The following is a 5,300-nucleotide window of genomic DNA, read 5'->3' as shown; positions in this document are numbered from 1 at the left end:
TAAATATAAATAAAAGAGTTAGGACTTTGAAGAAGCCTTGGAATAGCTGAAAAATAATGAGAAACATCTATAATTTATTGCATAAAGAACTAGTGTTCCCAGCTTTCTTATAAGACAAAGTGTATTATGTTTTTCATACAGATAAGAAGATAGTTATAAACACCTTGTTAACTCACATCGCGGTCTGGCTGCCTAACTCTAAAGGTGATCATCATTGCCCTGTATCTGTTGCCTCTGCCAGATGACATTACTTGGCTCAGGAATGACATTACTTAAGGGAGAAGGGGCATTGAGACTCAGGCATGACCGGGGCTGGGGGATTAAGCTGGATCTGGAGCAGGCTGATCCCTGAGGGGAATGGCCAAAGGGAAAGGAAATGTAAAGAAGCAAACGACTGACTGCATTGCATGGACTTGGCTGTTGAGGGTTTACCTCTCATGTGCTGATAAACTAACAGCACGATTGCAGCATGTCACAGGATAAAGAACCCTAACAGGGCTGCTTGCCCTTCGACTCTCTGAAGATTTAGCTAGGCGGCCTCACCTCCCTGGATTGTCCTCCTCTTAAAGGTGGGCCGTTTAACACGTGCTCTGAGGTTTCGAGGATCACATGAGAGGAAGGTTTGTGAAAGGCCACACAGTTTGGGTACTGAGGTTCTGTAACTCTGAACTCTTAGCGGGTGTTGTGGCTTGCCTAAAATGAAGCGGAGTGAGTGGAGGGTAGGTCCGGAAACCCGAAATTGGTGGCATGGGACACATTAGTGATTAGGAGACAATGGCACTGATTCAAAAAGGATTTAACCTTTTTTGGAGGTGGGGCCGGGGCATGATGGTGGGGCCTACAGGAAAGTAAGAAGAAATGCTCATGAAATAGCTCCTTATGCAGAGAGGAGGCAGTTTCTGCCTTGTTGCCAAGGCCCCGATTGTTCTCTGACTGTGTTTTGTGTGCCTGTGTAAGGCCATTCTGCAGGCTCTTTTTGGGAACGTGGTGACATTGGCCTTGCAGATAATTAGATCAGTGTCATCACATTCACTTCCCCCTTTTTCTTCTGTTAGAACATTTGCATGAAAATGGAAGTGGGTGATATTCCTTTTTCTTTCAGAAGCCTTAGTTTCTCACTGAGCCATAGCTTGGGGAACCATCCACGCACAGGGCCTCTGGAAGAAAGTCCCGAGCCAACATGGGAGTGAGCCTGCCTTAAAGTGAGCCTACAAGTCCCAAATGCACACACAAGTCATTTTGCTTCTTAAACTACCTTTCAGGGCTCAGAGGCTCTTCATCTGGACTTAACCAGCAGGCAACTTATTCAAGAGACCTATTTTGGAGGACAGTTCTGTAGTAAAATTGGTTTTAAGGTTAATAAACATATATGTGTTTTTATAGGTCTTTCCTCAGCTTAGGGCTTATCAGAGAAATAGACTGGATAAAAATATCCATTAGCAATAATGATGTTTGAGAGGTAGGTGGTATTCATGTCATTAATTTGCTTAACGCAATGGAAATGTAACAGAGAAAGCATGGGGTTTAATGCTATTCAGAATAAAATTTAGTAAAATTGAATATCAGTTCTCCCACTTACTGGTGGTGTGATCTCGGTGCTGGCTTTTTCACCCTTCAAATGGACATGATATCATCATCAGCACTAGTTTTTAATCTATAAAACTGTGACTATAGAGAGAAAAGGCATAGCAAGGTAAGAAGTATCTGTTAACTGCTCCTCTCCCTAAATGTTTATTCCATCCTTCTTTCATCCCCTCCCCCCTCGTCCTAATCAAAACTCATGGCCAGGGAGTCTATTCTGACTAATAGTGATTCTATAGGAATGAGTAGACCTGGCCCATAGGGTTTTCAGTAGACTGTCACAACGTTCTCCTTCAGAGTCGCTGGTGGGGTCAAACCAATGACCTGTTTTGTTTTGCTCTGTCTTGTTTTTGTGCTTATTGTCTCTGCATGTCTATAGATTAAGATAGGTGGGATAAACAATCCGGAGGAGAAAACAACGGGACCAATGGTTCTGGGGGGACTTGGCACAGGGGGAGGTGGGGAAAGGAAGTGGGTGTTAGCAAACCTAGGGACACGAGAACAACAAGTGATCTAAAATCGATGGCGAGGAGGATGTAGGATGCCTGGTAGGGCTTGATCAAGGGCAATGTAACCGAGAGGAATTACTGAAACCTGAGTGAAGGTCAAAGATGATAGCGGACAAGAGGAAAGTAAAAGGAAATAGAAGAAAGGACTAGGAAGAAAAGGACATTTATAGAGGTATAAACACAGGCATTTACATATGTAAATATATTTATATGTGACGATGGGAAAATAGATCTATATGCCTATATTTATATGTTAAGTATTATGGTAACATACAGACATTAGGCCTCTACTCAAGTCCTCCCTCAACACAAGAACACTTTGTTCTAATAATCCGGCATTCTGTGATGCTCACCTTCCCGACACGATCACTGAAGACAAAATTGGTGCATAAGCAAATGTGGTGAAGAAAGCTGATGGTGCCCAGCTATCAAAAGATATAGGGTCTGGAGTCTTAAAAGCTTAAAGGTAAACAAGCAGCCATCTAGCTGAGAAGCAACCAAACCCACATGAAAGAAGCACACCAGCCTGTGTGATCATGAGGTGTTGATGGGCTCAGGTATCAGGCATCAAAGACCCAGAACAAAAAAACATGTCAATGTGAATGAGCGGGGGGGGGGGGGGGGCAGAGTGTAGACCCAAAGCCTATCTGTAGACAATAAGACATCCCCCTCACAGAAGGGTCACAAGGAAGAGAGGAGCCAGTCAGGATGCAGTATAGCACTGACTAAACATACAACTTTCCTCTAGTTCTTTCATGCTTCCTCCTTCCCACTATCATGACCCCAATTCCAGTTTACAAATCAGCTGGACCAGAGCATGTACACTTGTACAGATAATAGCGTGAAAAGCAGGGAATCCAGGACAGATAAACCCCTCAGGACCAATAATGAGAGTAGCAATACTAGAAGGGGAAGGGGAAGGTAGCAGGAGAAAGGGGAAACCGATCACAATGATTGACATATAACTCCCCCACAGGGGGATGAACAACAGAAAAGTGGGTGAAGGGAGACAATGGTTGGTGTAAGATGTGAAAAAAATTATAAAGTATCAAGGGTTCATGAGGGAGGGAGCTTGTGGGAGGGGTTGTAAAATGAGTTGATACAAAGGGGTCAAATAGAAAGAAAATATTTTGAAAATGATGATGGCAACAAATATACAATTGACACAATGGATGTACATATGGATTATGATGAATTGTAAGAGCCCCAATAAAGAGATTTAGAAGAAGAAGAAGAAGAAGAAGAAGAAGAAGAAGAAGAAGAAGAAGAAGAAGAAGAAGAAGAAGAAGAAGAAGAAGAACAAGGGTTTTCAAAAAGAAACTCCACTGGGGGGTTTCCTGCCTGTAGGATTCCAGAAGGCAGACAGATTTCCTTCATTTCATCCTATTCCTGTCCTTTCCCTTTTAAGATGACAGTCTCTACTGAGAGGTTGATTAGAATGATAGACCAACAACCAATTTTTCTAGCAAACAACTGTCTAGCCACACTCTTCATAACATATTCAGAGGATGCTTTCTTAATATTTGCAATGGAATTTTAATATTAGGGTAAAAATTCTTAATAATCTCAATATTCCAGATCTTCATGTTTTATCTTCTTTTTGCACAGTTCATTTCTCTAAGCTTTATGAATTCTTTTTTATCATTTTGTTTTTTAATCAGGGGAGAGCATGAATGCAGTCCCGAACTACCACAAATTACACAGTCGAGTTTCCCACATTTGGGGAAATCGCAGAGGTCAGCACATCCCGAGTGCAATGGATAAGCCTCACCCTGGGAAAACCACCTTCGTGATCATGGTATCTACCCTGCCAGGTAAGTATTAAATTCTTTTTTATCTTGTTGGAGGGTTTATATTGTTGTCCTTATTCCAGTTACTGAGAGTTTGTGTTCAGGTGTTGATTTTGGATTTCTTCTGTTTTATGTGTGCATTGATAGCTATAAATTGCCCTCTGAGAATTGCTTTTGTGTGGCCAGAAGATTTGGTGTATTGTATTATTTTTCTTGTTTATTTCAAGAATGTTCTTAATTTCATTCCTTATTTGATCTATTACCCATTTGTTTTAAAGTAGCATATTGTTCAATCTCCATGTGTTTGTCTTTATGTTCCTGTTTTTCATATTGTTGCTTTCCAGTTTTATAGCATTGTGATCTGAGAAAATATATGGTAGGATCTCAGTGTTTTGAATTTGTTGAGGAATGTGTTGTGGCCTCATCCAATCTATTATAGAGTGTGTACCATGCATATTAGCAGGAATATGTATCATCAGTTGGAGTATTCTGTATATGTCTAGAAGGTTGAGCTGGTTGACTGTTTTGTTTACCTCTTCTGTTTATCGAATTTCTTTCCTGATGATCTGTCTTTCCTTGAGCTGTTTATTTCTCTCTTCAACTCTGTAAGGACTTGATAGATGTATTTCTAGGGTCTTTCATTGGGTACATATATGCTTATTATGGTGATGTGTCGGATTATTTTTCCATTAGTCATTATGTACTGTTCATTCATGTCTCTCCTTATGTTATTCATCCTGAAGTCTATTTTATCAGATACCTATACTTTTTTATGCTTGCCACTGGTTTTGTAGATTTTCACCATCCTGTGCTTTTTAGTCTATTTTTGTCTTTAAGTTTTAGATGTATCTTTTGTGGGCAGCATATAGATGGGTCTTGTTTTCTAATACAGTCTGCTAATCTTTGTCTTTTGATCGGTGCATTTAATCCACTGTCATTCAGTGTCATTAAATATTTGGGAGTTTATTGCTGTCATTTTGCTGTCTTTGGTTTATTTTCCTTTTATGTGGATTTATCGGTGTCTTTATTACTCCCCTTGATAAATTATAAATAATTATTGTTTTCATATCTTACACCGACCTCTGTCTCCCTTCACCTTTATTTCTGTTGTTTGTTTCCCTAGAGGTGACTATTGTTTTTTACCTTGCTGTCCTCAGAAGTTTCTCCTTTTCTTGGAAATTGGAGAGTTTGACTATGATGTGTCTCTGTTTTCCTTCTGAGGGTATCCTCATTGGGGTTATCTTAGCTTCTTGAATGTTATTTTCTACTCGTTTGTAATGTTGGGGAAATTCTCTACCATGAATTTTTATACTATCTACTCTGTAGATTTTTAAAATTTCTTCTTGCTCTGGGGATCACAAAGACACATAGGTTGTTTCTCAATAGTGTCCCACATCATTCTCAGCTTTCTTTGGATTCC

The 5,300-nt window shown here is 40.2% G+C and overlaps 1 non-coding gene across 1 annotated transcript; it reads right to left on the bottom strand.

Annotated features, from left to right (window-relative positions):
- Positions 1–3,748: 3,748 nt before the first annotated feature.
- Positions 3,749–3,912, bottom strand: LOC142447698 (U1 spliceosomal RNA). Its single transcript, XR_012784358.1, has one exon. It is a non-coding gene; the product is annotated as a U1 spliceosomal RNA (small nuclear RNA).
- Positions 3,913–5,300: the final 1,388 nt, after the last annotated feature.

The sequence above is a fragment of the Tenrec ecaudatus genome, chromosome 4, assembly GCF_050624435.1.
Source record: "Tenrec ecaudatus isolate mTenEca1 chromosome 4, mTenEca1.hap1, whole genome shotgun sequence".
Taxonomy (NCBI): domain Eukaryota; kingdom Metazoa; phylum Chordata; class Mammalia; order Afrosoricida; family Tenrecidae; genus Tenrec; species Tenrec ecaudatus.
Note: the sequence above shows the minus strand (reverse complement) of the source record. Positions and strands in the feature narration are given on the sequence as shown.